This window comes from Trichosurus vulpecula, chromosome 7, assembly GCF_011100635.1.
Source record: "Trichosurus vulpecula isolate mTriVul1 chromosome 7, mTriVul1.pri, whole genome shotgun sequence".
Taxonomy (NCBI): Eukaryota; Metazoa; Chordata; class Mammalia; order Diprotodontia; family Phalangeridae; genus Trichosurus; species Trichosurus vulpecula.
Genome location: NC_050579.1, coordinates 209581503 through 209608596, shown reverse-complemented (window position 1 = coordinate 209608596; position 27094 = coordinate 209581503). Strand labels below are relative to the sequence as shown.

Sequence of the window (27094 nt, the reverse complement as noted above, 5' to 3'; positions counted from 1 at the left end):
GATATTATACTTGGAAGCGTGAAGGCATCTTGATCATTTGCAGGATAGTATATCAATGATCATCAATCCTTAGGACCACATTGACTTTTTTTAAAAGAATGAAATATTGAAAACATTATTTTGTCTAAAAAATATAGGAACTCCATAAACTTATTGAATACCCACTATGTTCACGGCACTATGAAGTTAAGCATACCTGGGTTCAAATCCAAGATCTGCTGCTTACTACTTCTGTGACCTTGGAGAACTCACTTCATTCCTCTTGGCCTCAATTTCCTCATATGAAAAATTAGGAAGTTGGTCTATGTGACTTCTGAGACCCTTCCAGCTCTAAATCTAGGACCCTATGATCATAGTGTAAGGGGTATGTCTCTTTGAGATTTTGGCAGTTTGCTAAGGCCCTTGCAATAGGATCATAGGTAGATAAATGGTAGATACATAGATAGATACATAGATAGATAGATAGATAAGTGAATACTTAAGTGTTTACTAGGTGTCAGGCACTAGGAATACAAATAAAAAATTATCACTAGCCTGAGGGAGCTTAAAGTCTAATGGGGGGATAAAATGCATAAAAGGGAGCTGGAAAGACAAGAGTCGGTATATTGTAAAATGGTATGGAGGTGACCATGAAATGAGGTGAAGACATGGATCTGGGCAAACCTTGCCTTTCAGAGCCCCCAATGTTCCCAGGTGTAGAGCTCAAAGTGTAGGTGATAACTGTTCATCAGGGGTTGGAAGGAATATCAGAATCAAGTTAGTCTAGTTTACATCTGAGGAAATGGAGGCCCAGGGAAATTAAGTGACTTTATCTCCCATAATGGTCCTATGAAGTAATTATTATTGCATTTGAAAAAAAATTGCTTTATTCATTTTTGTATTTTTCCTAATTCAGAATTTGTAGCAAAATAAGGTCATTGTACACAGATCATAATTTAAGCATTTGTTGACTACTATGCCTAGTCTTCAGCAGTGCGAATGTTCTATCGTATGAGATATATTTGTGTTGCTACAAACATTCCAGGCCATAGTTTCATGAAAACAGTATGAAAGTAGAATTGATTTCAGTTAAAGTAACATAGTTCAGAAAGTATGCTCTCCTTTTGTAAGTCCTTTATCTTCCTTTGGTCAATGCGTGCAAAAAGATGGAGAATACTTCATACCTCAGGGAACAGCAACTTTTGCCTTGCTTTTTAAGTAATGGGGTAAAAATAGGTGACTTTCATCTACCCTTTCCTCCCTGTAGACAATATGCATAATAAAGAGGAGAAATAAGTTCTCTTAAAGCCACTAGGAAAATTGAAGCTAGGACCATGGGATTTCCAGGAAGAATGGATTATTTCTAAACACTAAGTAAAGTCTGATGAATTCTGCAAATAGTATGGGACTGAGCAGAACCCCGAAGCATCTTTTTTTTAATCTCCACTGAAAATGAAGAATTTTTACTATTCTCTACTTGTTTAAATAATTTTTTTTATTTTAATAATGAAATATCCATTACCAAACATTTAATAAGAGATTACTATGTGCTAAATGCTGGGAATCTAATCAAAAAGCAAAAAATAATGCACTGACTTCAAATAGCTTCCATTCTAATAATAAAGCCTTAGATCTAAACACGTTTTTACATCCAAAAACAGCAATTTGTGTCTATTTAATCTGTTAGTCTGAGATAGCTAGAGTTCTCTTTTCATTAAAGATCATTTGGGCTTTTATATGTCCCAACATCTAAAGATAGAACTGACCTTAGATGTCCTCCAGGCAAATTCTCTCATTTTGTCAATGAGGAAACAGGCAAAGCCTTGCCCAAAGTCACAAAGGTAGTAAGGAACAAACCTTGTATTTAAACATAGTTCCTCTGGTTGCAAGTGTTTGCTTATTACCTAACACTATCTCTTTATGCCAAATTACAGGCCAGGGAAAAATGTATCCTATGCTATAAACACCAAATAATAGAGGTACATGATGGAAAGCCTGAAAAATCTTTAAGTACAGTTTCACTAATGTCATGCTATAATACATAACCAATTTAATTTGGAACTAAGAGCCAGTTGTCAAGTAATACATTTATAGAGCTAATATTGTTAACATCTTAATTTTCCTCTCATCTTGATTTAAATTACAATTTCCTTTAAAATGAAATCCACTTCTGAGATGCCTAATGGATTTTACTTTAATTTTTCTGTTGTGTTAGCTTTTACAGCTTTCCCCCATTTCCTTCCATTTAACCCCTCTCTGGGACACTTGCAAGAAAATCTTAATGGGGATCACATGTGAAAATTAAGTGACCTGCATTATCTTAACTGGAAATTGATTGGAAAATACAATGTTCAAGTGATCATCAGCGCGATTGGCCTGAATTATTTTCCTGACACCATCAAATAGTCTATAAAGAGCTTTTGATTTAGGAGGATGACCTGGGTTCAAGTTTTGGCTTTGCCATTTACACCTGTAAAGTAAAATCATACACCTGTATGATTTTACTTTAGTTTCTTCATCTATAAAATGAAGAGGTTGGACCGAATGACCTCTAAGGTCCCTTCCATCTTTAAATCTATTATCTTTTGATATACTAATTTTGGCAAGGCTGTCATTTTCTTCAAAGTAACCTGAATTTTCCTTGAAACTAACAGTTGCCATGGTATTTCAGTGTCAGATTTTACAGGAAATAACAAGAGTGGTTTATATAAATCCTTTAGCTATAAAAAGAAAATGTTGAAATGGGTAAACAAAGTATCACAGTGACCATCTTATAGGATCTGCAAAGTAGCTAAATGTTCAATTTCCATCAGTTCCTTTCTGTGCCTCATTTTTCTCATCCATAAAAATGATCACAATGACTACTGCCTATTTGAAAAGGTTATTGTGAGCAGCTGAACTGAGATAAGGTCTTTGTAAAGGGCTATCAGATGTTAATTCACATGCTGTGATGGGTTCACCTAGAGAATCAGATGGTTTGATTTTCCCTTTATTAATATGTTTTATCGATGCCTTTTGTCTTTATGTTGTAGCCGTGGTAAAAAAAAAAATTCCCTCTACACCAAACCTTTCCTCATGGCAAAGCAAAACAATTAAGTAAAAACGTCCAGTGTGGTGACCACATCTGACAATCTAAATTATATTCTGCCCTAGTAGTTCCCCACTGATAGTCTGATTTTTCAAAACAGAACTAACATTCCGAGTTTTCAAAATAGAATGATAATATAGAGGAAAATAGAATTGTCTTTCTTCTGTGGATAGGCTTCACATAAACGCAAATATACACACACATTCCCACAAACCCCCATCAAGATTTTTTTCCTAAGTAGTTGTTTGCGAGGAAACTAATTTTTATTATCAAACTGTCTTTCTCAAATTCCATTGTGTCTGCCTTGGTGATGTTAATGTTGTTAGCACTAGCCTGACTCCAACAGTTCTGTCTCCCAAGGCAATTTTTGTAGCATGTTCTGCACTAGAAGGACTAGAAGGTCACTAGAAGGACCTGGCATATCAATAGATATAATTTGAATATATATATGTATATATATATATACACACACATATATACATATATATATCTATATGTGTGTACCTATATATACATGTATGTATATATCTACCAAAATTTATCTTGTCTGTGCAAATACACTTTTACAAATAATTACAAGCATATATTACAATTTTACTTTGAAATATTTTTTTATTCATCCTACTGTCTCTATTTTATTTCCCTTAAAGATTAAAAAAAAGTACAGTGAGTCAAAACAAACTTGGTTCTTGGAGGTATTCTTAAATTCAACTTCATCTTAATATTCTTGTGCCTTGGGCTTTTATTTGAAAATTAATTTTGATGCTTAAGTTGATCTCATGTGACTATGTTGAAATGTGGCAAAGGACTCTATTGATTCTGGGATTTTTCTTCATAGTGGCTAGTATTCAGAAGCTTCCTGCAGCTTCTGTTTTAACAGACATCAATTTCCCAATGAAAGGAAGGAAAGGAATGGTCGACTGGGCAAGAAACTCAGAAGACAGGGTAGTTATTCCTAAAAATATCTTCACACCAATGTCATCAAGAGGTAAGGATACATTTTAGATGACCATATGACCAATATCACATTTTTAATATGTTACTATATTATTGGAACCGAAGTATTTTTTTGATAATAAAATTAAGTTCCATGTCAAATGAGTAATCAGTCAGTTAAGTAGCATTTATTAAGCACCTGCTTTGTTCAGAGCATTGTGCTAAATATTTGGGATAATTAAAAACAAAAAGTCCCTAATGTCAAGGAGTTCACAGTCTATTGGGGAAGATAACACACAAACAACTGTGTAAAAATAAAATATATACAAGATAAATTGAGGGTAGCCTCAGAGGGAAAGCACTAAAATTAAGGAGGACTAGGAAAAAATAACCTTTGTTATACTTTAAAAAGAATTCCTCAAATGTGCTACTAAGGTGAGAACATGTTTGTTTATTCTATATGGCTCAAAATGTCTGGGGAAAAAAATTCTTGATTCCATAAAAATGGAAAGAAAAAATAAAAGATCAGTATATATGATAAACTCATATTTTCAGAAGAATATATTTTACGTGGTACAGTTAAAAGTCTACTCGATTTGGAGTCAGAGGAGCAGGGTTCAAATGGTAGTTCTTCCACTTGTTTCCTTTGTGACATTAGGCAAGTCATTTAACTAGTATGGGCCTCAGATTCCTTAGCTGGAAAAGGAAAGTGCTTGACTAGATGAACACTAAGGTCCATCCCAATTCTCAATCTATCATCCTATGATTTTCCAGAATTAATACATATTTTCAAAATTTCATTCTATCAAATGAAGATTGGTCTTGATAATCTCTTAAATTGCTTTCAGCTTCAAATTTTTACTCTGTGATTTTATGATCCTTGACTTATTTCCTGCCTTCATGCTTTTGAGGATACTCTCTATGACTCCTCCAAGGCCTAAAGAGACATTGACATTACTTTACCCCTTCCTCACAGTTACATGTCTGGCTGCCATTAAAGCCAGTGCCTTTTGTCAGGGGTAGAACAATGGAAGAAATAATATAAACCCTGGCATTTGTCCACTCTCCCTACTTTGGCCCATATGTCAGAGAAACTAAATAGCGGTCCCTAAACTCAGCCAACCAGTCAGTCAGTCAAGAAATCTTTATTTTGTGCACACCATGTGCTAGGCACTATGCTAACCACTAAGAATACAAAGAAAGGCAAAAAAGTTCCTGCCCTCAGCTTATGTTTTAATGGGAGATAATGAAATAATGAGAAAAGAATCTCTTCCTGTTCAGCTTTCATATTGTCTATGAGTGCAGGAAGTGTGGGAAAGTTGAGAAAAGTCTAATAGGTTGAAGTATTTAAAAATGTACCATTTTGTATTAATATGTTTATTTTTTTCCCTTTAGAATTAGATGAATCTTCTGTGTTTGTCCTTGGAGCAGTTCTATATAAAAATTTAGATCTTATTTTGCCTACTTTGAGGTAAGAAAAAATGTGAAGATGCTACTTATTATAGGGGATACTATGAAAAAAGGCAACCCAGTTGACATAGGTTTGGGTAATCACAGATAGTTTTTCCTGGTAATTTTCCAAATGATATCTTAAACAATTTTATTTCAAAGTTAATTTAAAATGTATAATATGCTATTTAGGCAATATGGAATAGTGGATAGACAACTGGTTTCAGGGTCAGGAAGACCTTGTTTCAGTTTTCCCTTTTGATGCATACTGGCTCTGTGACCTGGGCTCTCATATTCCTAGGCAACTTTCTAACATCAGAGATGCAAATCTACTTTGGTAAGAATTTCCCCATCCAGAGTTCTCTACCCCCAATGAAATAAAAACCCTGGCCACATCCCAATATGATAGTAATTCATTCATTAAGTTGGATTATCTGATTATAGGCCTATGATTCTTTAAATAATTCTCTCTTGACTCAAACTTAAAAAAAAGATTCCTTAAGGCTATTTAATATGAGTGGTAGAAAAAATTAAACTAAGTCCTCTTATTATTTGTAATCAATGCTACCACTCATCAATACAATATGATCACTTAAAGTGCTCCATGCCTCCCTTCATTTGCACAAGATCTCAATTTACCTCTAAATACATTTTCAATTACATCTACATTAAGAAATAATGCTTGTGATCTGTTAAGTGACTATTTTTGGACAAACCCCATCATTTGTACTTTTCTTTTTTTCCCTCATACACTGCCAGAAATAATGTAATTACAAAGAGGAATCACTAATCTTACCTTATCTCATTAAAGTATTTTTTTGCCTCATAAAATTTTCCCAGAATTCATTGCAAGTATCCTTTAGTATACCTACTCATAGCACTTCTTTCTGCTGCTTCTTTCAGTACCCCTCTTGGGAGGATGGATGTTAATGAGCATTCCTAATTACCAACTATATTGTATTAAAATTACAAACCACCCTGCTTACTCCTTTATGAGTAAAGCTTTAAGCTCTATTTTTTCTAGAAAATATGTGGATGATGTACGTATTCTTAGGGGGAGATAACAAACAGTACAATGAATAAAAACAATTAGAGCTCAACCCAGCATAGAGCAGACTCCTGCAAAAGCTTCCAGGCCTTTCTGAACTCTGCAGCTGCTGCAAACAGTCATGATTCTTTAGGGAAAATCTTTCTTCGGGAGACACATTATTAGTGTAGTCAGTGAGTCACCCAGATTTTCTAATGTGGAACAGGCTCTTCCAACACCAAAGAGACGTTAGTCAGGCAGAGAAAATGTACAGAGGGGGCACAGTATAACATTTTCATTAATGCCCTTCTTGCGTGGGACTGCACATTTCACAGTCAGCTAGGTGTACGTTTCATTTTGTTTTGTTTAGAGGGGGAGAGGGAATGGTGTTTGTGTGTTAATGAAAATGCTTACCTCTGATTTCCACAATTGCTTAAAGTATAAAGCATGTTCAGCCACCAATACTTTCTCTTAGGCTGCAGGCTTACAAGGAAACCCTGTGGAAATAAACTGGGTAAAGAAACATAATCATTCCCTGGAACTGTGGTTAAAACAGTCCTGTTCTGTTTCCTCAGACCTCAGGCCCACAGGAATTTAGGCTTTCTAGTCCACTATTTTTTTCTCTTTTTTTGTTTAAATCTATGATTTCATTAAGAAAGAAAGGGAGGGAGAGAGGAAGGAAGAGAGGAAGGAAGGAGAAAGAAAAGGATGGATGGAAGGAAGGAAGGAAGGAAGGAAGGAAGGAAGGAAAGAAGGAAGGAAGGAAGGAAGGAAGGAAGGAAGGAAGGAAGGAAGGAAGGAAGGAAGGAAGGAAGGAAGGAAAGTACTCAAAACCCATTTTGAGGTTGAGGAAACTGAGGCAGAAGAAAGTTAAGTGACTTGCCCAAGGTCCACTCTAGGTACTCTCATCTACTACACCATAGGGAGCTTCCAGTGAAGAAAAATAATCTTCCAATCCAGGTCAGCACTTTTCTCTGAGTTTTTAGTCTTGGCTATGTAGCATACTGAGAAGTAAATGACTTTCCCAGGGTCATACAACTTCAGTATGTGTGGGAACAAACTTAAATCCAGATTGTTTATATTCTGAAGCTTGCCTTTTACTCTTAGGCTATACTGCCTCTGGCCAATGGTACCTAATCCTTATAAAGCACTTACATGTTTTCATAGTGTTTTACATACATGATTTCATTTGATTCTCGAAACAACCTAATGAAATTACTTTTATACCCATTCTATAGATGAAGAACCTGAGATTGAGGAAAGTTAAATACATTTCCCAAAGTCACATTACTAGTAAGTGTCAGAAATAGATGGAGGATTTGAACCCAAGTCTTTCTGACTCCCGAGTAAAGCATTATTTTTTTTTCCTTTGTGCCACATTATTTCTCAATTGGCTCTGTACCCCAACTTGGAAGTCACCTATTTTTTAAAAAAATTCTGGAAATCTGGATGCTTTGATCCTTAGAATTTCTTTTTTTTTTCCCACTTGTCCACTCGTCCTGTCTGTCCTGGTTGGTTTGCCTAAAGCTGATCTCTAGTCATATTATAAAAGCCTGGCTTTGGCTCTTATGGTGAAATTTCCTCCCCAAAAGCCATATATTGGTGGGTAGACTGGCCTGGGATCATGATGGCTTTCTCTAAGTCCAGTGTCTCCCTTCTGTTCTATATGAGGTCTCTTTCCAGCAGCTTCCATTTTACTTCTGGAAGCTTGAATCTAGTTTTCAAATGACTGGAAGAACTGAGATAACAAACAAACCTTGAGGTAATTCTCTGGAGCTAAGATGGCAGTTACACCACTGGCCATCTTTCCTTGAGTCAGGTCTTTTGATTTCATCTGCTTTGTGCTCTCAGGATCCAGTTTTCTAGGATCCAGTTAGATTCACTCAATATCTTTGTTTCTCCTTCTGTAAAACAGGCATAAACATATATATATATATATATATATATATATATATATATATATAGCCCTATTTACCTCTAAGGGATGATATTAAAATAAATGGAATATTCAGCATAAAAATGCTTTTATTTTCTTACATTCATTATTTTAACTTAAATGCAGAAAAATATTATATATTATTATATTATATAAATCCATCAGAAACAATGAATTAAATGCCCACAACATGCCAGGCGCTGAGCTAGAATCTGTTAATACAAAAACAAGAATGAAACAGTCTCGTCCTTCATAGAACTTACGTTGCATCAGGGGAGAGAAAATGTAGGTACATAGGAAATGTCATCTTTTGGGAGGAACTCTATCAGCTAGGGGATTTCAATAGACCTAATGCTGGAAGGTGCATTTGAACAGTTATATGGTAGAAAAAATAATTTTATAGAGGATAGGGACAGGACCTGTGGTTTCACTGTTGGAGAGAACTCATTTATGAGTAAACCTCTTCTACTAATGTAGGTCAATAGTTTTGCCCCTACTAATTATCTTATCAGGTTTCCTGAAGCTCTGAAGGGTGAATAGACTGATCTTTGCTAACACATGTGTCAAATGCTGAAGAATTCAGGTCTTCCCGACTCCAAGACCAGTTACTATCCATTATGTCACATTGTCTCTCTTCAATAATGCACAATAATTATTATTTTTATTGTTATAATATATGCTTATTATCTTGTGATGGTGGTGATGTTATTTTGAAAAGTGAATTTCTAAACAGATAAGTTATAGAACTTTAAGGTTTATGGAACACTTCTTGCAAGAACTCTATGAGACAGGTAGTTGGATGGGTTTCAGCATTTCTAATTTACATATGGGAAAACAGGATCAGAGAACTATACAAATCCAAGTCATCAGACTCTCAGGCAAACCTCTTTGAATTTGAATATTCATATACCAGAATAATTTTATCATATCTATAAATATATCAGTATCCTTTACTTGAGTTCATTCAATATGAAATGACATTTTAATCAAGATTCTGGTAATTACGACCACCACTGCTTGTGGAAAGGCTGTATAGGTTAATCGGTACTATGGGTGAGGAGACACAAATTTTAGTCCCAGATCTCACACTATCTACACGTATGATCTTAGAAGAGTCATTTAATTTTTTCTGGGCTTCGGTTTCTTCATCTGCAAAATGAATGATTTGAATTCAGTGCTCTTTAAATTTCCTTTCTAAAACTCATATTTGAGTCTGTGAAAGTTTTGATCATGGTTCAATACTAAAATTCAGTTTCTGTGGAGAGAAACAAGAGATTTAAGGACTTCTTTTTTTAGATGTTAAGTCCAGACTATCTGAATTTCAATATTTATACTGAAATGACTGCTGACATACCTAAATTACAAATCTAACCAGCAAAAGCAACCATATGTGCCATTAGTAAAAAGAGTACTGGACTTGGAGTCAAGAGAAACCTGAGCTTGAATCCTAGCTATGATTACTATCTGTGTGATTTTTGTTGTCGCTTAACTTTTCTGATCATCAGTCTCTTCGTCTATAAAATAGGAGAGTTAATGACTGGACTAAGTACTTCATTGGGTTGGTATGAGGATCAAATGAAAACTATTATTATTCATATTGTGATCATTCGACTAACCAATAAAAATGTCTGTTTAGAATATTAAAGTTCATAAATCTTCTAATACATTTAGATAACGCTATGCTTTGATCTATCATTGAGAATATTCTTTATTCTTATATTGAATATCCTCTAGGTTTCATCTTTCAGACTTCATTTTTTATTTCACATTTTCCTTGGGGCAAGAATTCTGTTTTCTTCTTTTGTACTGCTGTGCCCATTGCCACTCTCACCATTAAAGCACCTCATGGGAGACTTTCTGGAGGTGCTCAATAAGTAATGTTTGAATTCATAATTTCTCCAGTTCTTTTAATATTTGGAAAAGCGAAGAAAAACATCATGTGGCACTTAGTTCCCACGTATGGAAAATCCTCCCACTCACACAGGTCAATATTTTCCCTGCAACTTCTCATCTTAGAAAAGAACCTACATCACCAAGGGGTTCATTTGCTCACACACGGTCAAATATTCAGTTTGTGTCAGAGGCCAACTCTTTATCTACTATATCAACCTTCCCTTTTTGAAAATGTTAATATTCATTCTATTCCTTTTAAAAATAATTTTTAGAGGGTCAGTGTTATAGAGCAGCTATTTTAATGAAATATTACCTATTTCATTTTTCTTTTATGAGAAAATTAGAGTTTGAATTTTCAAAGAAAAGCATGTTGTATTAGGTTAGCTAGCTTCAAATAAGAAAAAAAATCTCTGCATGAAAGGTAAAAGTATACTAAATTTGTCTCATAAACTCATTAAAAATTCACCCTTATTACATGCATTATTCTTCTAACATATGTCTTTGTTTTACTAATCATTTATTGAAATTTCTAGGGTCTAGTTTAATACAGACTGAATGATGTTTCCATAGTTGTGTGGTCCCAAGGGTTGATACACACGCATATTACTGTTAGGTTTACAGAAAATTGATTTTCTGCACACAAGTTTTCAAAACAATACTATGTATAATTTCCCTCTAGGGTGTTCTGAGGGAAAACATGAAATGCTATATGTACAGATAATTTTGAAAGTTTCCTTCACACAAGAAGAGAAACAACATTTTGTGTTTACATTTCAAGTCTTTTGTTTTCTATGTTTGACTTTACATATATACCTGTATCATGTGAGATATAATCTTTTTAACCATTTGGTTTTCTTGTTTTTTGAATTTAAATGGATTCAGCTCTTCCTGATACACTATTGAAGGGCAGAGGAATGATTGTATCATAGACTTGCATTTGGCATGGACCATAAAACTAATGTAATTCAAACCATGCCCTGCCCCCTATTTTTTTTTTTCAGAAAAATCAGTCAAGCGCCAGAAAGTTTAAGTGATTTGTCCATGGTCACATAAGTAGTGAGTAGAATAGCTAGAATTCAAGCCCAGACCTTCTAGCAACTAATTCAGCACTCTTTGTACTCTGTAATTTTAAATTTCATGTAGACTTTTCCAGAATTATCTCCTCATAATCATTCTTTTAGTCTGTGACTTTATAAACAGTGAAGGGAAGTTTTCAAATTAGACCTTAAATCTAGTCAACAATCATTTATTAAGCACTTGCTATGTGTCAGGCATTGTACTAAGCTCTAAGGTTATAAAGAGTGGCAAAAAAGGGGGGGGGGGAGCTTCCTCTCAAGGTGCTTATAGTCTACTAAGATAGAGAAGTTGCTGCTTCATTAGTGAGGGAGAATACAGATAATTATCTCACTCATCAATAAGTCAACAAACATTTAATAAGTGTCTACAATGGCACTGTGCACTGTTCAGTCAAACAAACAAAAAAACTGTCCCTGCTCTGGAGAAACCCATAATCTAATGGGGAAGACATGCACACAACTATGTACAAAAAGCTATATACAGCTTGGATTGGATATAGTCACTAGAGAGAAGGCACTAGACTTAAGAGGGATGATGAAAGGAAACCAGGGAAACCAGGAAGCAGAGATGAGAGATAACATTCTGCTAAATGGGAAACAGCCAGTTAAAATGCTTGCAGCTTGGGGAGGATTGGCAAGGAAAGAGTCTGGTGTAACTAGATTGCAGAGTATACGTTGAGGTGTAAGGTATATGGAGACTGGCAGAGTGCAGGGGAGAGGCACAGGTTGTGAAGGGACTTAAACTCCAAACAGAGGATTCTATATTTGATCTAAGAGGTCATAGTGAACCACTAGAGTTTATTAAGGGCAAGAGGTGACATGGTCAGACCTGTGCTTTGGGAAAATCATTTTGTTAACTGAGTGGAGGATGTACTGGAGTGGGAAGAGACTTGTGGCAGGGAGATCAACCAGCAGGCTATCTATTGCAATAGTCCTAGTTGTGTGGTGATAAGGGCCTATATCAGGGTAGGAATGTCTTGAGTAAAGAAGGGTATGTTTTCAAGAGACATTAACAAGGTAAAATCAATAGGCCTTGTCAACAGATTGTATATGGGAAGTGAGAGATAGTGAAGAGTCAAGTCTGGGGACAGGGAAAGTATTGGTACCTTCTACAGTAATAGGGAACTTTGGATTTGGGGGTGATTTTGGTGGGGGATGATAATGAGTTCAATTATGGACATTGAATTTAAGATGTCTACATACATCCAGGCTAATAGGTAGGAGAACAAGGAGAGAAGATTGTCATGAAAACCTAGAAGAAAACAGTATCAAGGAGAAGAGAGTGATCACCAATGCCAAAAGCTGTAGGGATATCAAGAAGGTTGAGAAGTGAGAAAAGGACATTAGATTTGTACAGCAAGATTCCCCCCCCCCCCGCCCAAGCAGCCCCTTCTCTCCAACATACCCCTTGCACACTAAGTACAAAGAAAGCATCCATGGGTCTATGCAGCTTGCCATTTCTAAGGTTCACTAGTCAGGTTCCTAAATTCTTCCAATTGATGGATGAAGGGAATATTTCCATAAGAATGAAACAATATTTGGTGAGCTCTGTCTTTTATTTTTTCTATAAAATGCATATATAGTATAACCCAATAAGCTATTTTCAATATAGGAATTAAAGCCTAAATGTCTATGGATTTTTTAAAAAAAGAAGCACATAAAAATATGAATTCCACCAGACTGTGATAATGACAGGAATAATACAGTAAAATGAAAAACTGCAACCTTCTAATAAATCAGTAGTGGTCCAAAAATTAACCTCTAAAAATGGAACAAATTTAAATATTGCAAAACCACAGGAATTTGCTGTCAAGTGCTCTGACCTAATAAAGATAAATGATGCTGAAATTTCTCTATATTTAGGAAATGGAACTCATTTCAGATCCTAATATTACAGAAATTAGGAGTAAATGGAAAATGCAATTGAACAGACTGATATTGGAAATAATAAGGGTGAAAAAAAGACCAAAGATCACATTTCCATCTAATACAATGCACCTTGTAGACAGTCAACCTAAAATGATCAAATTCTTCAAAGTGGACTCAAGGAGCGCAACTGTAATATTTAGGCCCCAACCCTATGATTCAGTTCTTGATCTTGAGGATTTACTAAAATGTGATTATGTCATAGATTTCATCATTTTCCTTCTTTGTCAGATGCTAATTAGAAATTAATGCTTTACATCAAAATGAATAGATTAAATTATGCATAATTAGAAATATTAAAATGAACCAATTATTGTTGGGGAAGGAGTGACAAGAGGAAGCACACTGAGAAAATTCCCTTTTCCAAGGCAAATCAGCAGCTTTTCTGCAATTTATCTTCTTAGAAAGTCACCTTAGGTTACCTGAGAGGTTAAGAGACTTGCCCAGGGTGACATGGTGAGCAAGTATGTGAAGGATGGGACTTTAACTCAGATTGTCTGACTGAGGAAAGCTCTCTACTACCAAGCTGCCTCTCCTCTATATGTCATTAAGCATTTATCATTTAGAAATATGAGGACTGGGGCAGCTAGGTGGTGCAGTGAGTAGAGCACTGGCCCTGGAGTCAGGAGGACCTGAGTTCAAATCCAGCCTCAGACACTTGACACACTTACTAGCTATATGACCTTGGGCAAGTCACTTAACCCCAATTGCCTTCCATTCTCCCCTCAAAAACAAACAAATAAATAAACAGACAAACAAATAAATTAAAAAATAGATAAATAAATAATATGTATTTATATAAGCAGAGACTTATAGATGGAGCTAGAAGAGACTTCAGAAGTCAGCAAGTTTAATTCCCTCATTATAAAATTCCCTCATTATATAATCTATCTTCTATAAAGAAGATAAATTATTTGTACAGTGTCATATAAATAGTAAGCAGCAGATTTAAGATTTGAATCCAAGTTCTCTTAGTTCAAATATGAAACCCTTATCACTGCACATGGAGAGTGGCAGTCTCCTTGTTGTCTGCTGCACAAGTCAAACTCTTTTGGTTTTCACTGACGGTTTACAATTGACTTCAGTTTTTATGGGAAATCTATTGAGCTTGGTGACTTTTTCGTGTTACCTCTTAACTAGACTACATATCTTTTTTTAAACTTGATTTCTTTAAATGTGGAGAATTGTTCAAGGTCAAGTCAAGAAAAACCCCAGTATTTGAAAGACTAAGTTGAATTCTAAAAGTAAGTATAAATCCCCTGATTTTGAATAATCCTTTACCAACCAAAGGATCTTCACTATGCTTTCGTGGGCTTACCCTCTTTGGCCAAGGTCTGGAATGTTACTCAGCTGACGATGTTTGTCCCCTTGCCTTTTAGTGGTCTAAATTGAATCTCTTCATTAAGTATTCAACCAACTCAGCTTTAGTACCTAGGTGGTACAGTAGATAGGGTGCCAGGTCTGAAGTCAGGAAGATTCATCTTCCTGAATTCAAATGTGGCTTCAAACACCTACAAGCTGTATAACCCTAAGCAAGTCACTTTACCCTGTGTACCTCAGTTTCTTCATCTGTAAAATTAGCTGGAGAAGGAAATGGCAAACCACTCCTTTATCTTTGCCTAGAAAACCCCAAATGTATTCACAAAGAGTCAGAAATGACTGAACAAAAATAAAATTCAGTGTCAGTAATAAGGCAAATTTGTTTGCTTTTTAGAATATAATTTGCAGCCCCTCCTAGACACATCACAAAATCACAAATAAGAATGCTCAGTACACAGCTATATAACTTGAGTGTTTAAAAATCTAAATAGACTGCCCAGCACAAATATCAAGAATAGGAAAGATAAGTTTAATTGCTTCAATCACGAACTCCATTTTGCTGGGAGACAAAATCTGAAGTCCTGGACATGATTGCAAACCTTGTACACAGCAAGGAAATATTAGTGGATCGCAAAATCTGACATGGCCCATCAAGAGCCAGGCATTCACTTATGCACATTAGGGCACTGTGATGCAATAAATTAAAGAAAATAATATGTAACAGGTACTTCTTAGTGTGTGATGTCGATTTGTTTTTTTTCCTACCTTAGTGTGAAATCATGATATTCCTAAGTATTTTAAGACAATCATTATATATTTACCTTGGACATTCTCTTTAATCATCCTCACTCAAAATTTCTTTATTGTTGTATTTATTATTTATCCATTATTATCAAATATCAATCAATAACAGAAATGAATACAAGTGTTGAATAGGTAATAGCAAACAAAAAAGGCAACATAGTGTAATAAAAGAGCCCGCCTATCAGTCACTAAAGAATTGTGTTTGAGTCTAGCCCAGTGGTGCCAAATGCAAAGAGAAATAAGGGCCACTAATTTATACATATGGATCTTTGCAGGCCATTGATTGACTTAGTTTCAAAATGTAAGATTAACTATGTTTTATTACATATTTATTTATTTTAAAAATATTTCCCAGTTGCATTTTAATTTAGTTTCGCCCATGCTCAGTAATGTTGTGGGCTGCATGTGGCCCATGGGTTCTATATTTGACATTTCTGTTCTAGCCTATGATATATGCAGTCTGTGTGACTCTGAGTAACCCCTTTAGCCTCTACACAACTCTTTAAGATTACAAGTTATACAGCATACGCACATTGACATTGACATTGTAGGAAGATTTTCCTCACTATGAGTTCCTATTCTAGCTTTGCTTCCAAGAAATAGTGAAGAAGATGATTGTAAAAAATGACACAATAAATAAATGGATGCTAAAGAATAATTCTCATTTTTTATAGGTGTATGTATTATTTTATTTGATTAGCAAATAGGTGACCTAAATATATGATGGTTAACTGAAAATTCTCAAGCACTTGCATACCCAAAGGTATCTTACTTCTGGATGATACCACCTCCTCAAATGAGCTCCTAATTGAAATTATTTTTCTAGATGACAAGAATGTATCCTACCCTTATGTTTCCTAGGTGCCCTTGCTATTTTGCTAGCATAATTCTTTGTCCAAGTGGACCTGTCTTTCCTCCTAGCTACATGAATTACATATATTTTTCAATATGAACTCATTTCTAACTCTATTCAAATGAACAAGCTTGAAGAAATGAATATCAGCCTTGGTTAGCTCAGTATTTGAAAATTCTTTATTTTTTAAATCTCATATTCTACTATTACAGAATATATTGATACTTTGATGGACCTATTATCTCAAACATGTGGGTACTATCCCTCTTAGAGTAGATTGCAACTCATCAATCTCTTCTCATCCTGTGTCATTTTTATTCATGTCCTCACATGAACCATCTATAGAGCATCTCTCCAATCCAGCAGTAGCCTTTGGTAGGTAATTTAATGTTTTATGAGTATCAGTACAGCATTTCAATTGCCATCTACTATCCAGCACTCTTGCTACATGGCATATTCTACTTTTTTTCCAAAACCATGTTTTCTGGAGACTACTTATTTCCAGCACATATTTCTCCATTGATTTTTAGGTCATCTGCAATTCTGATTCTTTGGAAATTATGGTATTCATGATATGCAACTGCATCATTAGTGGAATAGTAGTATTTTTAAAAAATGAGTTTTTATGTCATGGAGAAATTTGGGATTATTGAAAGCAACACTCAGTTTTCCAAATGATTTCCAGTCTGCTGTCCTTTTTCAATTCCATTCTGGGCCCAACTCAATTTCTGTATGGTTCTTATCCAAGGCATATGTCTTAATGGCTAACTCAATGGGTTGTTCATTCAGCCTTATGATGAAATCTGGATTATAGGCATTCTTTTAAAAATGTATTCTTAATTTATGGAATAAAGCAAGCATTTCCATAACATAGTATAATAAAAAAAAGATTGCATATGAAACTACAATCCGTGATATACTTGTCATCCTTTTTAAATATGTCATAAAGTTATCATGTAAACTTCATTTTTTTTCTTTTTTTCTTCCCTCCTTCCCACCCTAGAGATGGCTACCATTAGACAAAAATATATGTATACATGCACAGACACACACAGACACACACACATGTACCTACATATATACATATATACCTACACACATATACAGACAAATGTAAAGTCATTCTATACATACTTCTATTTATCAGTTCCTTCTCTGGAGGTAGGTAGCATCTTCTTTCATATGTTCTTTTCAGTTAATGTGGGTATTTTTTTGAGAGGGGAAGGCAAGGCAATCGGGATTAAGTGACTTGCCCAAGGTCACATAGCTAGTAAGTGTCAAGTGTCTGAGGTCAGATTTTAACTCATGTTGTCCTGATTCCAGGGTTGGTGTTCTATTCACCTTGCTGCCTTGCTGCCCCTAATTTGGGTATTTTTAATAGTCAAATTGACTTAGTCACTCAATGTTTTTAAAACAATATTGCTGTTGCTGTATATAATGTTTTCTTGGCCCTGCTCATTTTCATCTTCTTTATTTTGTGCAAGTCTACCTGTGTTTTTTTTTCATTATTAAATTTTATTTTTAATTTATAAAGTAAAACAAGCATTTCCATAACTTAGGATAACAAAAAGATGATTGCACATCATTTCTTATATAACACAGTAGTATTCCATCACAGTCATATACCACAACTTGTTCAGCCATTCCCCAATTGACAAGCATTCCACAATTTCTAGTTCTTTGCCACCATGGAGAGATGCTATAAATATTTTAGAACATACAAGTTCTTTTCCTTTTCCCCTAATCATCTTTGGGAATAGAGCTAGTAGTGGTATTGCTGGGTCAAAGAGTATAGGTGGTTTAATACCTCTTTGGGCATAATTCCAGATTGCTCTCCAAAGTGGTTGGATCAGTTTGCAATCCCACCAACAGAGCATTAGTGTCCCAATTTTTCCACACCCCCTCTGACATTTGTTGCTTTCTCTTTAAATCATTTTAACCAATGTGATAGGTATCTTAAACCTGTTCATCCCATGTGAACAACTCAGCTGATCTATTTTAAATTGTCATTTATCTTATAAAGAAGCTAGTGTAGTGTGGTTTGATAATAATCTGTAGTGATATCCACAAACAGGACAATCTCAGGCATTTCACTATCCATAGGGAATTCCTCTTCTATTTTTTAATTGAGTCAAGACATCCTACATGAAACTGGCAGGCATTCATCAAATATGTCTCTCTGTTTTATGCATTGATTGACTTTGATAGATCAGAAAAGATGGTGTAGTAGGAAGACTAGCTCTCCCCACAACTATTCAAAGAGAAATATAAGAACAGCGTTAGATCTAGTAGCGCTCAGGAAATTTAAGGATTTTGCTAAGCCCTGAATCATTTAACATTGTTATCCTATACAAAACTGCTTTCTCCTCCCATTTTTTATAGTTGAAAACCTTTTAATTAGATTTGCAGGTCAATAGGTAAATATGATCTTTTCAACTTTTGTTACGGGCACTCCATTCCTAGCCAGGAATCTATCACTCATTGGTATACTTTAAGCTGTGTGTGGTCCAGAAATCCAAAATCTTCTATCAGACACTACCTTCTTAAACTTCTTAAACTGCTATTTACTTCCCAAATCAATTTTTCTCTTCTGTATCTTTTTCCTTCAGTGTGCATCAATGAGCAAAACACCTCCGTTTCCTGTAGTCTTTAATTTCTTTCTCAATATTCTAGTCTTGGCAATACTTTCTTGGCTTATTGTAACAGTATCATTTATGCATATGGTAGTATTCATCCATTTATGATAAATATTAAAACATTATCTTTTATGGATCTTAAACATATGCCCTAGGAAGACAAATTGGGAAACTGGCAGACAGAGGTTAAGTAATCTGCCCAGGGACACACAACTATTAAGTGTCCAAAGTAAGATTTTAATTCACATCTTCCCGATACTATGTCCATTCCTCTGTCCCTTTTGTGTGTTGTCTTCACCCATTAGAATTTAAGCTTCTCGAGGATGAGCATTGTTTGTTGTTGTCTGTTTTTATTTGTGTCCCCAGCACATTGCACAGTGCCTGGTGCATAGTAAATGCTTAATAAATTTCTGTATCTAGTTATCCAGTAGTGATCTTTCCATAGAAGGAGGATTCACATCTCTGAAAGCTGCAAAATGCAAAATGCATTTTTCCTCTGTTCCATGGATTGAAATAGATGAAAAATCCATCACTCACCTTTTTGGTAATAAATCTATTCATACTTACCTAGGCTGGTTTTTGAGCCCAGGCTAAGACTATGACAGTATTCAGAACATTCCCAGTTTGGTAGGAAGTACAGTCAAGTAGCATAGTCTCTGAAAACCTAGATCATTTTAAACCACAAATCAGGAATTGGGAGTCAGACTTCTATACAGGTACTAGAAGGTACTTAATACTTTATACTTAGTACTTAATACTAGTACTAGAAGGCCTTAATAGTGGATATGGGAATAATAGATCCCAAGAAAGCATAATTTTTCCTCTCTTTTGCACCCAAAGAAAGAAAAAGAATTTATTTTCTTTTGATTTGGGAGAATAGAAGTAAATATTTTGAAACTCGGTAAATATTTAAGCCTTTATTTCTTGAAAAGGTCAGACAATACACTTGACAGAAGGACTGGAGACCTGGCACCCTTTTTAAAAGACTTGTTCAGAGTTATTGAGCCAATAAAAAAGCTACCTTCCTAACACAGAGACAATAATTTTCCATAGCTCACTAATACTTCATGAATTTTTCCCCCAAAGTCCATACCCTTAAGGAAAATGAAATCACCAAGGAGGTGATGTGCCACATTGTTTTAACAGTATTGAAATTGAGGAGCTGCTTTTGTGATAGATGCTAAAGCCTGGCCTGAATAATGCATGACTCATGGAAAACCGTGCTGCCTATTCCAAATGGAAAGTGCAGAGCGGAGAGAAGGCAAATAAGTGATTTATCTGCTGTCATGGGCACCTCATTTAAACCCTTTGGACCCCAAAGAATATGGTTAGCGGAATCTTGTTTGTGAGCAGATCTCAAATTAGTGTAGGTATATAGCTTAGAAAGCACTGGTTTTCTTATAGGCATTTAAAATGATTAATTCAATACATTAAAATCTTAAATGTAGCTAAAAATACTCAAATTGAGTAAAATATTATTAAATACAATAAAATATTAAATATAATACATTAAAATGCAATATATTAACAAACCTCTAATATCATTAGCCTGAGCTTTTTCCCCACTGTTATATCATGCCACTTTTTAGCAGTTCCTTGAGAAACCATTGTGAAAAAATCATTCATCACCCAGTGGCCAGACTTCTGGGTGTGGGCCACCTGAAAGTTGAATGGCTCAGTTATTAACCATTCCTGAGGTTAAGGGTTTTCTAGCTTAGGAGAACCTGTGAGAGAGTTTGCACACTATTGCTATACATAGCCTTAGATACCTCAGAGTCACCTCCATGCGATACTGAGGCATCAGAGTAGGACTTTAGTGGGAAAAAGGTTTACGGTTGAAAAATAATAAGCTATATTAGCATACCAAATTATCCATAAAATGTGTTTATATATAATTAATAATAGAGTATGTAAAGTTATTTCCTTTTCTCAGGACATTTTTGTAAATAACATGATTTTTTTTGGAGAATGTTGTATTTTAATAAGATATTTTAAAAGCATAAATGTACATCTTGAAGAACATAGAGATAAACCAAAGGCTTATAGATCTCTATTATAGAAGTAAGACCTTCCATCTCTGGACACAATATTTATTTAAGTTTAAATCTTATTTGCTTACATGACATCCCTCACTTTACTTATCCATCTAAGCATCTTTTAAAGTAGTCTAACATTCAAAGAAAAGCAGGAAGGGGTTTCTGCCTCCTGGAGAACAAAACTTTTAAATCCACCTTGAGATAAATAAATGGTACTCATTTAAAAATTGCCAGGAGGTCTGAGTTCCCAGGCCATCTCTCTTATCTGTGAATCAAATTTAAGCAATAGCAGTTCTGTCACTGTTGTTTCAAATCTTCCCAGGCTAAAACATGCAGAAAAGCTCCTTCTGCACAATGTCTAGAGCTAAATAGTGTTTGCTTATAATTCAAGGTATAATGTGATTATAGTAGCAATGAGTATTATTGATTGAGCATTTCTCCTTGTAACAATTATTATTCTCTTCTAGAAATTTTACTGTCGTTAATTCCAAAATTATTGTGGTGACTATAAGGCCTGAACCCAAAACAACAGATGCTTTTCTGGAGATAGAATTAGCACATTTGGCTAATGTAAGTATTATCTACTGTATATTATTTGGTTGCATCATAGTATTTATGTTTGAAGGGGTATTATTAATGGTTTTCTTTTGTCAATAATTATATGTAATTTTTAATTTTCAAAGCAACTAATTCTTTAAGAAAACACATTATCAAGTAGGTAAAAATGGTCTGTTTTCCTTATTTTCCTCCTTATTACACAAAGATATTCATTGCATCATCTTAAAAATACCAGAAAACCTAGTAGCTCCAGTTCCTCTAATAACCAGCTCCATAATTAGGCTGGGTGTAACTGGTTGCACATCCAGGGCAGCTAGGTGGCACAGCGGATAGAGCACCAGGCCTGGAGTCAAGAAAACCTGAGTTGAAATCCAGGCTCAGGTGCTTACTAGCTGCATGGCTTTGGGCAACTCACTTAACCCCCTCTGCCTCAGTTTCCCCAAGAGAAGGAGATGGCAAATCACTCTAGCATCTTTGCCAAAAAACCTCCAAATGGAGTCACCAAGAGTCAAATACAACTGAACAACAAGCAACTACAAGTTTTTGCCCTGAGGTGCTGACTTTTAGAGGGTGCTGATAAATCATGTATCTTTCAGCAGATAGAAACAACATTGGCACAGAGTTAGCAAAATTATTATTGTTGTTATTAAAATAATAAACTATCCACACCCAGAAAAAGGACCATGGAGTCCAAATGCAGATCGAAACACATTATTTGCTCCCTTTTTTGTTATTGTTGCTGCTTGTTTCTTCTTCTTATGATCCTTCCCATTGGTTCTAAGTCTTCTTTACAACATGACTAATGTGAAAATTTAAGAAATAAATAAATAAGAAACTACCAGATACCTGGCTTCTTCCTCCTAGGTACTCTGTCCCCAGCTTAATCCTGGTTCTTTCCCCAACACAGATAAAATTTCCTTGTTAACATCACAGTGTATCTGTTTCCCTCTTTGCAAGACAATATCCTGATGTCTCTCTCCAAATCCTGTTCTCCATGGGGCACCTCCCCTCCACCGAATTTATCTTAAAAAATTAATTGCCTTGCTGCTTTTGTGGACTTTTGTGGTCCTTTCCTCCACATTTACTTCAGAATTTCTAGTTACATTTCTGCTACTAAAAAGTCCACTAGCTTTTAATGACTGGAGTTCTTTCCAGCCTTTACCACAATCTACCAAACTGCAACTTAAATATAGTGAATATTCATTTCCTTGTCCTCTATAAAAATAGAAAATAGCTGCTAATCATACTTATGATGTGTCTGCTATAGATCAGACCCCCTGCTGGGCACTGGCAGGGTGGGGTGGGGTACAATTACCAAAATAAGACAGACCCTGTTCTCAAGGAATTTTTATTCTGTAAGAGGGGAACAAGGCGAGTTACAATTTATTTACAGAATAAGTAAAAAAACATTCAAAATCAATACAAAGTGATGAAGAAGAACCATTAAGAACTAAAGGAATTAAGAAAGATGTCAATGTGTTTGAACTGAGACTTTGATTTGAAATGGCGAGTTAAAATTTAGTTAACCATACTGGTAATATGGTTAGCATTAAGGTTGTTATCAACACAAACAAATATACAGCATGGAATCACAAAGTGCATAAGTAAAAATTCAGAGAGTGGGCTGGTCTGAAGACAGAGGAGGAAAGAGAGGGAGACAGAGACAGAGAGAACAGAAAGCTGCTGAGGGCTTTTATGCATTGGGTAAAGACCTTTTCCCCCTATCTAAAGTTTGAATGTGCCCCTGAGAAATATTTTAACAATGTGGAAAAGGATTTAGCTTAAGACAAGGCCTTAAAGCTCTTCATAAACTATTGATGTTGTTATATCATTTAAAATAAGAATTCTTACCATTTTTTATGCCATGGACCTCTCTGGTAGTCTAGCAAAGGCTATGGACCCCTTCTCAGAATAATATTTTAAATGCATATGATAAAATTAAAAATATAATCAATTATAATGGAATAAAGATGTAAATTATTTCCCATGCAAGTTCATGGATGGCCTAAAATTTATCCATGGACCCACAGATTAAGAACCCTCTTTCAGGCAAAAAAAAATGGTAGATTTCTCCCATTTTCTCAGATATTGCCCAGAAACCTACAATTTTCTTGAATTCTCAATAAAGATGTTCTCAATGAAATTTTCATTTTTTATGGAAATAAAGGGTAAGGTGATAGACAAAGAAGCACATGGTGGCCACAAGCAAGCTACACCATATCACCAAGAAAGAATTATTCAGGGAAAACTGGCCAAAGAGGCTATAAAATTCATGACCCAAAAAGGTAGCTTGGTCACATAATGAAAGCAAGAAATAAGGGATAGATTCTTTACATGCTGCATCACTATTTCCAATGATACGAAAACCTGAGAAAGATGCCTAGCACACTGGGTGCACACCCCTGGGAATAAATTTATGGGCCCAAGAGTATGTCTTTTTAAAAGTAGACCCTCCCCTATACCTAAGCATAGCCCTGAATTCAATGGAGAACCTTTAGGAAGATGCACCTCAAATTCATTTTAAATAGAAAATCAAGGATTTAAATAGTTTCCAACAGTTTTTCAATAGAATATGGAAATTAATATATAAGTACTATTAAAAAGAAATAAGATCCTTAGGCTTCATGTCAGTATCATAGAGGTTAGGGTTAAAAAAAAAGAAAAAGAAACAAAGCTACATAATAATATGCATTGTGATCAATATGCAGAAACCAGGATTTCTTACCAGTTAATCAGCACAAAGATCCTGCCCAAGTACAGAGAAAAATCTTGAAGTTAACATTAATATTTTTAATGAGGTAAATATACAGGTTTTTAATAGGTTTACCTTTTAATACATTAGATATGTTTTTCAGTTACCCATTTAAGCTTTCCTTGCACAGGGTTGTTGTGAGGATCAAATGTGAAAATATTTGTAAAGCACTTAGGATATTGCTTGGCATATTGTTCCCCTGTCCCTGCTCCAACATGACTTATTAGCTAGGCCAAACAATTTGTAGATTGATTTGTTATTTTCTATGTGCGTTTCTGTGTGTGTGTGTGTGTGTGTGTGTGTGTGTGTGTGTGTGTGTGTGTATGTATTTGTGTGTGTGTGTGTAGACACATGCATATATACATATATGCATATATGCGTGTATATAGGTAAATATATAAATGTATATATGTATATATAATTGTTGTCTAGTCACTTTTCAGTCATATCCGACTCTTCATGACCCCATCTGGGGTTTTCTTGGCAAAGATACTGGAGTGATCTGCCATTTCCTTTTCTAGCTCATTTTACAGATGAGATAAACAGGGTTAAGTGACTTGCACAAGGGTCACAAAGCTAATAAGTATCTGAGGCTAGATTTGAACTCAGGATGATGAGTCTTCTTGACTTCAAGTCTGGTGCTCTATCTATTCTGCCACTTAGCTGCATGTATAATATATAATAATATATAAATGCACACATACATACATATGTATGAATGAATGAGAATAACTTCATTTGTATGTCTTACATATGATTATATATATTTGTGTAATTGTATGTATTTTGTATATTTACTCATATGTACATATGAATGTATATGTGCACACATATATACAAAAAAGTGAGGTAGTTTTCATATCATCCTTGGTTTTGTTCAAGCACCATCAGAACACTCCAGTTCAGGGCCTCACATTTAACAAAAATATGGAAAACTTGAAGAAAATGTAGCAGAGTAATGAAAAATTATTATAAGGCAATAACATATAAAACAAATTAAAAGGATTCAAAATTATTTAAACTAGAGAACAGAAAGTAGAAAGGTACCTTCATTCAAGATCACCTCTTCTAAAATATCCTCCCTTTGATAATGGCCAAGTCCTCACCACTTAAGGATCAACTCAAATTCCATTTCCTCCACAAAGCTTCACCTGGTTGCTTTAGCCCACAGTGCTCAAACTTCGGTTTCTCTGATCTCCTCCATCACTTAAAGTCTATACATCACAATTCAACTCTAATTATATGCATACTGTCTTGTGTGTTGGCTTATCACCCAAATAATTTTTAAAAATACTAATCAAATAAGCATAAGAATGATATCTTATCCTCCCATGCTCCTCACAATGCCTAGCTCTGTGCTGAACCCATAAATGCTTAGGGTCATAGATCATGTAGTTATAGATTTAGAACTGGGAAAGACCTTAGAGGTCTTCTAATCTAGTTCCTTCATTTTATAAATGTGAAAACTGAGGGTCAGGGAGGTTAAGTGACTTGCCCAAGGTCACACAGGCTATAAGAGGCAGAGCCAGAATGATGGATTGGCTTGGTATTAGAACATCACTTTTATAAATCACTGCTCTATGAAACAGAGTAAGCAGCTTTCCACTTCCACTAGGTAGAAAATTAGTTTATACTAAAGTATATAGATACTTAAATGAGACAAAAGGAAATATTTCTAAATATGAAGATTGCAAAGTGATTGGAAGAGTAATCACTGTCAAATAATTGGATTAAACATTTGATTATTTTAGAGATGACACAATACGATCAAAATAAATTTCCTTGCTGCTCTTACCTGTTTCCTGACATCCGAGAATATTTGCTGAACCAGTGTTCTTGAAGCCTTGGAAAGCATATTAATGTTGCAAGTGATATCTGTCTCCTACATAGTCGTGGAGAAAAAAAAATCAACAGTTAGGAATTAGTAGTTATAGTGAGTCTGGGGAAAAGCAAGTTAACATTTTGTAAGCTTAATGTGTTCTTTAAAAAGGCTTTTTAACAAATAGCATTTATAGTATGTTAACTATAATAGGCCCTCTGGGAATTGGCTAGAATAGGTAATGTAGTATGGATCCTTGAAACTCCCAGCTGTGTGTAGGTTAGCCAAGACCAATATTAACTCTCTCATGGCTCTTTAATGGGAAAAAAGTGTTGTTTTTATTTGTTTTGATGATACAAGTATCCGCAACATTGGTCTGATCTGGTCACTTGTCCCACGTATATGCAATCTTTTGCCTTTTGAGGATATTAATTTTCTTTCCTTCCAAAATTGAGTTCTGCTAGACATTATCTGTTAAAGAGACTCTAGGATTCCCTAAATCAACACCATCGTTTCTTCCCCAGATTCAAAGTACATAAGAAACATTAGCCATCTTATGGAAAGTCATTTTTCTGTAGGAGCTGACTTGGACTGGTTGCAAACAAATGTGTCTATGTTATTATAATGCTTCCCTGCTGTCCCACAGAATAAGATCTTTTGTTTTCATTGTAGAGAATATCCTTGATGTGTGGAATGCAGTTGAGGTTTGAAAAATAGGATTCATCCTATTCACCAACTGTTGTCAAACTCTTTGATCTCAGTAACCCTTTAAACTCTTAACAACTGAGGATACCCTCAAAGTTCTAGTGTGTGTTCAGGTCTTCCTAACTCCAGGTCCAGTTCTTTATCCACTGAGCCATCTAGCTGTCTGTCTCTTGCTAATATGGGTTATATCTAATGATATTTACTATATTAGAGATTAAAATGCCTTAGAATTATCAAGAGTTTTGATCTTATTGGACAACCGTGAAAGGACTTCCAGGCTCCCAGAGGTTCCCCAACCACA

General features: G+C 35.1%; 1 pseudogene; it reads left to right on the top strand.

Annotated features, from left to right (window-relative positions):
* LOC118857793 overlaps window positions 1-27094 on the top strand; it is a 309362-nt pseudogene that overhangs the window by 97435 nt on the left and 184833 nt on the right.